Raw genomic sequence first — 12,012 nt, forward strand, 5'->3', positions numbered from 1 at the left:
CTCCGCTTCCTCCCTGTCCAGGCCTCATCTGTCTCTTGCCTCCCACCCGCCGCCCCCCACCTCCTTCCCATCTGTGGTCCCTCCCCACTCCCAGCCCGCCTCCGTCCTATCCTGACAGCCCATCTCTGCACCCCCAGAAGGGGAATTTCAGTATTGTGGGGTGGGCCCCTCAGGCTTTCTGGTCAACCCTTTCAGCTCCCTGTTCCCCAGCTCCCAGGGTCCCCTCACTCCTCTGAGTTTTTTTTTTTTTTTTTAAATATTTATTTGGCTGCACTGGGGACCTTCGATCATTGTTTTGGCATTCGGGATCTAGTTTCCTGACCGGATCGAACCCCAGCCCCCTGTATTGGGAGCTTGGAGTCTTAGCCACTGGACCACCAGGGAAGTCCCTCCTCTGAGCTTTGCCTGGATCCCACGGGTCAGAGCTGCCTGGGGTTCTGCTTCACTCTAGTTTCTGCAAGGGCAGCAGCAGCTCCACCCCTCGTCCTTTACAGATGGGGAAACTGAGGCTGGCTTGGCAAGCAGGTGCGCTGTCTCCGGAAGTCCTTCGCCAGACTAGCCTGTTCCAACCTCCAGGACTCTGTGCCAGCATCATCTCTTCAGCAAGGTTGCCCTGGCGACTCGATCTTCTCTGGTTCCTTCCCCATTCCCACCCACCCATACTCCATCCCTGCACCCTGATTTCATTTCCTCTGGGGCTTCACCTCCTATTTTACAGAGGAGACAGATTGGAACGAGGGCACATAACAGTGGGCCAACCTGGGTGCCCATGGTGCCCCAGGGGCCCCAGCAGAGCTCTCCGGCTTCCTGCTCCCCACCAAAGCCAGGCATCCCTGGCCCTGGCCCTGTCCTGTGGTCCCAGCTACCTCAGGGAGCCTCCATCTTGTGCAATCAAACTCAGAGTGTAGACCCAGTCTGCCTGGATTCAAAGCCCAGCCCCAGCACCTAGCAGCTGAAGGTCCTTTGCTCTGGTCTGTGTTTCCGTACCTGTAAGCAGCCGAGGAGGAGGACGTGCCTATCTCAGGATTGTTGGATATAAGGATTAGCCCCCTTTCCAGGTGTTGTGGACACAGGAGAAAATTGTGTATTTGAACCCAAAGAGCCCCTTCATTGGAGATCAGTGATAACCACAACTATCAATCATTTCACTACCATGATCTCAGTCCTTCCCGAGTGCCCTGCAAACCAAATCTTTCTGAGTCTTCTCAACACACTAAGAGGTGTGATTCTTACTCTCAGCTTCCAGGTGAGCAACCAGGACACAGAGGGCAGAGATACCTGGGGCATACAGGAGGTGGGACATGCAGGCCAACTGTGGGCCATGGGGGGCTGTCGAATCCTGGGTGTGATCTGGCTCCAGCACTTCCCACTGGGTGACCTGGGGCAAGGCATGGTCCCTTTCAGCCTTCACTTGTCCATCTGTAAAATGGGGATAATAACACAGCTAGAGTTCAGAGACTTCTACAGGCTTACTCAGTAATTGCTCAGTAAACGGCAACTGACAATAGAACTTAGACCTGGGGTTTGCCCGGCTGTCAACCCTGGGCCCAAGCTTTCCCACTCCAAAGCCTGGCCTTCCAGGAATGCATGCAGCCCCTTCTGCCCTGCCCGGGATCCTCAGGCGTCTGAAACCATGTGTGCATGACAACGGGTTCTGGGAGATGAATCTTCAGGCCCATTTGGAAGCAATTGGGGCCCGAGTCTCTTGGGCCTGGAGTCCATGTTGAACTTATTTGAGGCATTTGTGTCTTCAAAGTTGAAATCTAAACATGGAAGGGAGGGTAACAGGGTGTTTTGCTGTTCATTCAGATTGTCCTCCTCTGAAGCGTATCGCTGGCTGACATTTCAATGGCTGCATGGCCCAGGCCTGTCTGGGTGGGCTGTGAGCTCGCAAGCATGTGTCTGCCACTGCCCTGAACCTTCCATGGCTCCCACTGTCCACGAGGACCAGCCAGAGGACAGCTCTGGGGCCCACAGACCCAGGACCCTTTCTGGTTGTGGGACCCCAGGCTGCTGTGCTGTGCTTAGTCGTGTCCAACTCTTTGTGACCCCATGGACTGAAGCCCACCAGGCTCCTCTGTCCAGGACGATTCTCCAGGCCAGAATTCTGGAATGGGTTGTGCCAAGCCCTCCTCCAAGGGATCTTCCCAACCCAGGGATTGTACCCAGGTCTCCTACATAACGAGGAGATTCTTTACTGTCTGAGCCACAAGGGAAGCCTAAGAATACTGGAGTGGGTAAGCCTATCCCTTCTTCAGGGGATCTTCCTGACCCAGGGACTGAACCGGGGTCCCTTGCATTGCAGGTGGATTCTTTACCAGCTGAGCTACAGGGAAGCCCCAGGGCCCAGGACTCTGAATTTCAGTTTCCTCCCCTGGAAAACAGAGACAATTTTTCTCTGCCTTACAGGTTTGCTCAAAACTGAGTGTTTCTTGGGATGCAGGACATTCAATGCTCGAGCCTGGAAAATTCCAGGCAAACCGGGATGACGAGTTGGTCACTTACAGGGTTGTCGTGAGAATGAAAAGAGAAAAATGCATGAAAAGAGCTGAATATGGGGGCTTGGAGAAGAGCAGTGATGGCTGGGGCCCTGTGTGCACGGCACGTCACAGTTTACACACTTCCACTCTGTTGTTTCATGAACCTCCCAATGATCCTACTTATTCTTCCCACTATAAGGGTGAGAAAACTGAGGCCAGAGAGAAATAGGCAGCATCTCTGGGATCACACAGGGTGCAGACAGGACCTGCTGAGGGTGAACGACTAAGTCCCATGGTTATAGGAACGCCTGTGTCTGCATGGCATGGGAGACTTGTGCTCAACAGATAATGTTTTCCTGGACAGTGGAGTCGGGGGCCCAGGGTCTGCTGGCCACGGCCGTGGCCGTGGTCGTGAAAGAAGCCCTTCCCTCGACTCTTACCATCTCTCCACAGGGAGGTGAGAACTGGAAGGACAGAGGTGACTTGGAGTGGGAGGGAGCTGTGAGTCTGGAAAAGAGCAAGACCCTTAGCCTTCCTGCTAATACGTGCTGGTCCCCAAACTTTCACTCATCCAAGCCCCTCAGCTGCCACCGTACTCTGTGTCTTTGGACAAGCCACTTTATCTCCTGGGCCGCGATTTTCTCATCTGTAAGTGGGGAGTAATCACAGTATCTACCAAGCAGGGTTTTTCTAAGGATTCAAAGAGGCAATTTATGAAAGGGCTCGGAAAAATGTTGAGCAAATATTAACTAACAATAAGATTATAATGAAACAAAATAATACAGTTCAAACTGTATTTCCCCTCCAGGATCCCACTGACTCCTCACAACGGCACTATTCTGAGGTGCGCCTGTAATTCTCCCCATTTTCCAGATCGGTAAACTACGGCCTGGGTCAAGGGCGGAAGTTGCCCAAAGTTATACAGGAAGTGGGGGGAGTGGGCCTGGGAAGCCCTCGTGACGGACCCGACAGTTTTTCAGCCTGCGGCCCTTCTGACCCTGCCTCCAAATGGAGACTTTGTTCTCCTGGCTCCGTGAGAGCGCACCGGCTCCATTCCGCATCCTCTCGTTTTTGTTCTTCCTTTTCGTTGTAATTCTCACTGGTGGAAATCAAATGATTGTTTTTCTTGCTTGTTATCCATCTCTCCTACAAGAATATCAGTTCCAGGAGGACAAGGTCCTTGTCGTTTATGTTCATCAGAAAATTTAAAGCAGGTCTTCAGTAAAGAGCGAGGGAAGGATTCGATTATCTTCCAATTATTAATCAAATGAAGCTTGGAGTCCAGCGGCCCCACCTGTGATGCAGTGCCCTATTCAAGCCAGCAGATGGCAGCAGAGAACAAGGTACCTGATGGGTGGAGCCCAGGTGAAACTCGGTTTGACCTTAGAGGGGAGCCTCTGGCTCTTTGTGTGTGTGTCCACGTGTGTGTGTGTGTGTCCACATGTGTATACATGTGTGTGTGAAAAGCAGTTTGTGCCCGGTGCTGACTATGCAAGATCTCGTTGAATTCTCATTTTTTCTAATTATAGTCTTATTATTAACTTCATTCTCAGACAAAGAAACTGAGGCTCAATAACATGCCCCAGGTCACAGGCAGGGGTTTCCAGGACCGGGAGACCAGGAGCCTTTCCTCAACAACAGTGATATAAGACCTCTGAATTTTAGCTGCCCCTCAGCAGACTCAGTGGGCCATCCCATCAGGAGGAAGTGAGTCCCCCATCCCTGGAGATGTGCAAGTTGTGCTGGGTAAGCACCCACCAGAGAGGGTGTGGGGCACCCGGTGCCCAAAGCTGCTCCTGGACAGGCAGGACCAGCTATATCATTTTCACGGCCCGCTGCAAAATGAAAATGTAGAACCCTTTGCACAAAAATTAAGAATTTCAAGATAAAGCAGATCAGCAAGCCAAGTACAGGGCCCTTCTAAGTGCGAGGTTCTGTGTCACTGCACAAATTGAACGCCCAGGAAGCCCAACCCTTTGGGTCTGGGGAAGGCCTATGGGGGACATGTCTCAGGAGCCCCTGGGATGTCACCAGCCCAGCTCTGCAGGAGTCCAGGGAATAGTCCCCCTCTGCGTGTTTTTTCTCATCAGACGGGACCCTGCTATCCTGTACCTTTTATCTTCCTCTCCTGGCTGTGATTTATCTCCATGGGAAGGGCTGGGGCAGCCTGGGAGGCACAAGACCCGTTTGATGGTCCATGAATCTTTCCTGTGTGGATCCTCTGGCCACTCTCCGCACGGCTGGGTGAACCCACGACTTCCTTTCTGCCAAGTGCGGATTAGGAAGCCATAAACAAGGAACCCAAACCCCTGACTGGGAGAGCACACACATGGGTCTCAGATGCGCCGGCTGGCTGGCAGGAGATGGATAGGGGCTGTGGGACTGGAGCCCCAGAGGCCACCATTCCCAGCCATGCCTGGGGCCAGAGCTGGTCAGGCCACCCCAGGGGAAGAGAGGACCCTGGCTAAAGCCGCAGTTAAGGCGGTAAGGTGAGGCGGGGAGTCGGGGAACCCAGGCTGAGCTCTGTTGGGAAGAGCTGAGCACCCACTCTACACTGGGCACCTTGACACATGTTGTTCTCACGTCTCACAGAGTTGCTCTCCTTTGAACAGTGTGAATGAGGAGCCCCAGGTGCCAAGGGATGAGCTCACTTGCTAAGGTCACACAGCCAGGAAGTGATGGGGTTAGGATTTGAACCCAGGTAAATAGATAAGAAATCTCTAGCCCAAAGAGAAATTTAAAAACTGTAACATTTGAAAGGCATCTTATTTATTTCTTGAATGTTATCTATTTTTCAGTTATGAAAGGCACATGGAACAAAATCCAAACGTTGTGTGAAATAGGATCAAGCCTTTGTCTCCCCTCCATAGCCACCTCGCTTTAAAACTCCTTTGAGTATTTACCCAAAAGTGGAATTGCTGAATCATTTGGTAATTCTACTTTTAATTTTTTGAGGAACTACCATAATATTTTCCACTGTGGCTGAACCGTTTTGCGTTCCCAGCAACAGTGCATATGGGTCCCAATTTAGTCACATACTCACCAACACCCATTATTTATTTTCATAATAGTCATCTTAATGATACGAAATGATATCTCACTGTAGTTTTGATTTGCATTTCCCTAATGATCAATGGTGATTGCAGCCATGAAATTACAAGACGCTTACTCCTTGGAAGAAACGTTATGACCAACCTAGATAGTATATTCAAAAGCAGAGACATTACTTTGCCGACTAAGGTCCGTCTAGTCAAGGCTATGGTTTTTCCTGTGGTCATGTATGGATGTGAGCGTTGGACTGTGAAGAAGGCTGAGCGCCGAAGAATTGATGCGTTTGAACCGTGGTGTTGGAGAAGACTCTTGAGAGTCCCTTGGACTGCAAGGAGATCCAACCAGTCCATTCTGAAGGAGATCAGCCCTGGGATTTCTTTGGAAGGAATGATGCTAAAGCTGAAACGCCAGTACTTTGGCCACCTCATGAGAAGAGTTGACTTATTGGAAAAGACTCTGATGCTGGGAGGAATTGGGGGCAGGAGGAGAAGGGGACGACCGAGGATGAGATGGCTGGATGGCATCACGGACTCGATGGACGTGAGTCTGAGTGAACTCGGGAGATGGTGATGGACAGGGAGGCCTGGTGTGCTGCGATTCATGGGGTCGCAAAGAGTCGGACACGACTGAGCGACTGAACTGAACTGAATGATCAATGATGCCGAGCATCTTTTCATGTGCTTATTGACCATGTATATATCTTCTTTGGAGAAATTTCTATTTAAGTCTTTTGCACAATTTTGAATTGGGTTGTTGAATTTTGTCATTGTTAAGTTTTAGGAGTTTTCTATGTGTTCTGGTATAAATACTTTATTGGATATTTGATTTGCAAATATTTCTTCCCATTAAGTGCATTGCATTTTTACTTTCTTTATGGTTTCTTTTGATGCATAAAAAATGTATAGTTTTGTTGGAGTCCAGCTTGTCTGTCCTTTTCCTTTTTTTGCCTTTGCCTTTGGTGTCATATCCAAGATATCACTGGCGATGTTGTGAAGCTTTTGTCCTGTGTTTTCTTCTAAGAGTTTTATAATTTTAGGCTGTACGTTTAGGTCATGGATCTATTTTGAGTTAATTTTTTTTTTTTTAGTTTTTTATTTTTTAAATTTTAAAATCTTTAATTCTTACATGCGTTCCCAAACATGAACCCCCCTCCCACCTCCCTCCCCATAACATCTTTCTGGGTCATCCCCATGCACCAGCCCCAAGCATGCTGCATCCTGCGTCAGATATAGACTGGCGATTCAATTCACATGATAGTATACATGTTAGAATGTCATTCTCCCAAATCATCCCACCCTCTCCCTCTCCCTCTGAGTCCAAAGGTCCGTTGTACACATCTGTGTCTCTTTCCCTGTCTTGCATACAGGGTCGTCATTGCCATCTTCCTAAATTCCATATATATGTGTTAGTATACTGTATTGGTGTTTTTCTTTCTGGCTTACTTCACTCTGTATAATCGGCTCCAGTTTCATCCATCTCATCAGAACTGATTCAAATGAATTCTTTTTAATGGCTGAGTAATACTCCATTGTGTATATGTACCACAGCTTTCTTATCCATTCATCTGCTGATGGACATCTAGGTTGTTTCCATGTCCTGGCTATTATAAACAGTGCTGCGATGAACATTGGGGTACATGTGTCTCTTTCAATTCTGGTTTCCTCGGTGTGTATGCCCAGCAGTGGGATTGCTGGGTCATAAGGTAGTTCTATTTGCAATTTTTTAAGGAATCTCCACACTGTTCTCCATAGTGGCTGTACTAGTTTGCATTCCCACCAACAGTGTAGGAGGGTTCCCTTTTCTCCACACCCTCTCCAGCATTTATTGCTTGCAGATTTTTGGATCGCAGCCATTCTGACTGGTGTGAAGTGGTACCTCATTGTGGTTTTGATTTGCATTTCTCTAATAATGAGTGATGTTGAGCATCTTTTCATGTGTTTGTTAGCCATCCGTATGTCTTCTTTGGAGAAATGTCTATTTAGTTCTTTGGCCCATTTTTTGATTGGGTCGTTTATTTTTCTGGAATTGAGCTGCATAAGTTGCTTGTATATTTTTGAGATTAGTTGTTTGTCAGTTGCTTCATTTGCTATTATTTTCTCCCATTCAGAAGGCTGTCTTTTCACCTTGCTTATATTTTCCTTTGTTGTGCAGAAGCTTTTAATTTTAATTAGATCCCATTTGTTTATTTTTGCTTTTATTTCCAGAATTCTGGGAGGTGGATCATAGAGGATCCTGCTGTGATTTATGTCGGAGAGTGTTTTGCCTATGTTCTCCTCTAGGAGTTTTATAGTTTCTGATCTTACATTTAGATCTTTAATCCATTTTGAGTTTATTTTTGTGTATGGTGTTAGAAAGTGTTCTAGTTTCATTCCTTTACAAGTGGTTGACCAGTTTTCCCAGCACCACTTGTTAAAGAGATTGTCTTTACTCCATTGTATATTCTTGCCTCCTTTGTCAAAGATAAGGTGTCCATATGTGTGTGGATTTATCTCTGGGCTTTCTATTTTGTTCCATTGATCTATATGTCTGTCTTTGTGCCAGTACCATACTGTCTTGATGACTGTGGCTTTGTAGTAGAGCCTGAAGTCAGGCAAGTTGATTCCTCCAGTTCCATTCTTCTTTCTCAAGATTGCTTTGGCTATTCGAGGTTTTTTGTATTTCCACACAAATCTTGAAATTATTTGTTCTAGTTGAGTTAATTTTTGTACATGGTTTTAGGTAAAGGTCCAACTTCATTCTTTTGCATGTGGATATCTAATTTTTCCAGAACCATTTGTTGAAAAGATTATCTCTTCTCCATTGATTAGTCTTGACATTCTTATAAAAAATTGTTTGACTCTACCTGTGAAGATTTATTTCTGGACTCTGTATTCTGTTGTACTTGTCTGTATGGCTGTATTTATGCCAGTACCACACTGTTTTTATTCATGTAACTTTGTATAATAGTAAGTTTTTGAAATCAGGAAGTGTGACCTGAATTTTGTTCCTCTTTGTCAGAATTGTTTTGGCTATTTGGGGTCCCTTGAGATTCTGTATAAATTGAGGGATGAGGTTTTTTAAATTTTTACTTTTGAAAAAAAATACTGAGATAATAATTTTGGTAGGGATTGCATTAAGTATTATAGATTATCTTGGGTAGCATTGCTATCTCAGAAATGTTCATTCTTCCAACCCATGAACATACTGTGTCTCTTCAGTTATTTGTCTAAATTTCTTTTCAGAAATGTTTTATAGTTTTTATTGTACAAATCATTCACCTCCTTGGTTAAGTTACTTTCTAGGTATGTTATTTATGTTTTTGGATGCTATTATACATGGAACTGCTTTCTTAATTTTCCTTTTAGGTTGTTCGTTGTTAGTGAACAGAATTGCAACGAATTTTTGTGTGTTTACTTTGTATCCTCCTGCTTAGTTGAATTTGTTAGTTCTACCCGTGATTTTTGTGGAATTTTAGAGTTTTCTACATATAAGCTTATGTTGTCTGTGGGCAGATATAATTTTACTCCTTTATTTCCAATGGGATGCCTTCAGTTTCCCTTTCTTCCCTCATTTCCCTGGTTAGGACTTTCAGGACTATGTTACACGGAAGTGGAAAAGCAGACTTCTGTGCCTTTTTCCTGATTTTGGAGAAAAAGTCTTTTACTCGTGCACCATTAAGTATGACGTTTCTGTAGGGTTTTCATATATGGCTTTTATTTTGTTTAGGAGGTTACCTTCTGTTCCCAGTTTGTTGTGTGCGTTTTCTTCTGAAAAATCACAGAGTATTGAATTTTGTCAAGTGCTTTTTCTGCATTGGCTGAGATGATCATGGCTTTTTCTTTTTTTAATCACGTGGGTTTTTTTTTTCCCCCTTGCTTCTGTTAATGTGATATATTACACAGATCAATTTTCATATGTTGAACTATCCTTGCATTCCAGGAATAAATCCCAGTTGGTCATGGAATATAATCCTTCTAACATTATGGTACAGCACATTTTGCACCTGAGGTTCACTCTCATAGGTGTGTTTCCCTATCTAATATAGGCCTCCTCCCATTATGTTGAACTCACTGAAGGCAGGGACCGGGTTAGTCTGTTTCTCCATCACTGTGCACAGGGCCTGGCACAGAGTAGCAGTGCACCAAATACTTACTCAACGAATGAATAAGCAAACAGGAAAATGTCGGAAAGAAATTACCCCAAATAGATAACAGTATTGAATTACAGGGGATTTTAATTTTCTTTTTATACTCTTTTGAACACATGTTTATCCTGATTTTATACTCAAGTATGGAAAACCAAATATACATTATTCTAATGATAGAATGAGAGATTGCTCTGGGTACCCAAGGGGACAGGATTTGAAAGGCATGAAATCAGAGCAGGAACCCTGATAAGGAGGCCATTGGGATGTCCAGGTGTGCAATGATCTTGGGGTGGGTATACAATGGGTGATGGGGGCCAAAGCCTGTTTTCTCATGTGGATAATCAAGCTAATAGCCACTCTGGTACTTAAAATACAAAGTTCAAATAAAAACAGCCATCATTCACTAACACTTCATGCCCTTCACTGTCCTGTCTAAAGCCCTCATTCCTAGATAAGGATCACTGGCTTCACTTTCTAGGTGGGGAAACTCTCAGTGATCCATCCAAATCCTAGCTCAGTCATGGTGACCCTCAGTAAGTTGTTTCTGAGCCTCAGTTTCCCAGTCTGTATGAGAGGAATAATGATAACCTAAAAAGCAGAGACATTACTTTGCCAACAAAGGTCCATATAGCCAAAGCTATGGTTTTTCCAGTAGTCATGAATGGATGTGAGAGTTGGACCATAAAGAAGGCTGAGTGTTGAAGAACTGATCCTTTCAAACTGTGGTGCTGGAGAAGACTTTTGAGTGTCCCTTGGACTGCAAGGAGATTAAACCAGACAATCCTAAAGGAAATCAAATATTCACTGAAAGGACTGATGCTGAAGCTGAAGCTTCAATACTTTGGCCACCTGATGCGAAGAGCCGACTCATTAGAAAAGACCCTGATGCTGGTAAAGGTTGAAAGCAGAAGGGGATAGTGAAGGGTGGGTGGTTGGATGGCATCACCGACTCAATGGACATGAGTCTGAGCAAACTCTGGGAGATGGTGAGGGATAGGGAGGCCTGGCGTGCTGCCGCCCACGGGGTCGCAGAGTCAAACACGACTGAGTGACTGGACAACAACTACTACTTCTTGAGGTGCTGTGTGTGGTCGATAGGATTCTGCTCTTTAAAAAAAATTACTTAGTTTGTTTGTGTTTGGCTGTACTGGGCTGTTGCACTTGGGCTTTTCTCCGGTTGTGGCAAGTGGAGGCTACTCTTCCATGCAGTGCCTGGGCTTCTCATTTCGGGGGCTTCTCTTGTCGTGGAGTGTGGGCTCTAGGGTGTAAGGGTTTCAGTGGCTGCAGCACGTGGGCCTAGTAGTCATGGCATGCGAACTTACTTGCTCTGCAGCGTTTGGAATCTTCCTGGACCAGGGATCGAACCTGTGTCCCTTGCGTTGGCAGGTGGGTTCTTTACCATTGAGCCAAAGGGAAGTCCAGGATTGTGCTAAGAGCCCGTAGTTTCCCCTCTAGGATGGGCTAGCTTATGTGAACTGCCTGTCACCCCCAAGACCAAAGGGGTGAAGTTGCCCTCCTAGGGGCACGCAGCAAAGCAGTGGCCCAGGTGTCTCTGACCCCAGAGCCCAGGTCCTTCCAGTTTATGGCGTGAGGGGCTTGAGGCTTGTTGGCAAGAGCTCTGGATGGCAGTTGCCTCCTGGAGGGTAGTAGGGCTGAGTGTCAGGCGGCTTGTCCAGAGCTTCTCCCTGGTGGCACAGTGTGGACGGGGGAAAGGTCAGGGAATCTGGCCCCATGGGGGATTTCTCAGGGCCATGAGTCCAGTGCAGCAAGAGGTTTCCCGGCAGCCGATGCGCCACTAATGGGCCTCCTTTCATCACAATCTGCCCTGATAACAGACAGATTTAATTAAAAAGAACACACATCCTCCTCTGCAGGGCGGCTGCAGCCAGGGTGTGGGACCTGCAATTAAAACTTAGCTCTATAAACTCAGCACACAGACGTGGGTGCCGGGAGCTGCTGGGTTTTCTAAAAAGAACACTCCCCTCCCCGCGTGCCCATGTTATTTATCGAGTTAATTTTATCCTCTGGCCACAGCATGAACCAACTCCAAACCTCTGAGCCCCGACCCTGACTTGCCTGCAGCTCCCAGGCTATGCCAGGCACACGCTTGCCTCCTTGGGGGAGGAGCGAAACCGGGAAAGCCGGCTAGAGATGCGGAAGAGCGGGCAGGACCCCCCTGGCTTTGTGATGTCGGGCAAGTGACTCACTCTGCCCAGATGGTCTGTTTCTGCATTGAGAAGTGGGATAGAAGCTGAAGCTGCCATCCCCACCCCCCGCCCATGAGACAGTGAGGAAAGGTGCTGGGCACTCAGTGACCACTCAGCCAATGTGGGCTGTGAACATTGTCGACGTCCT

Source organism: Ovis aries, chromosome 3 (genome assembly GCF_016772045.2).
Source record: "Ovis aries strain OAR_USU_Benz2616 breed Rambouillet chromosome 3, ARS-UI_Ramb_v3.0, whole genome shotgun sequence".
Classification (NCBI taxonomy): Eukaryota; Metazoa; Chordata; class Mammalia; order Artiodactyla; family Bovidae; genus Ovis; species Ovis aries.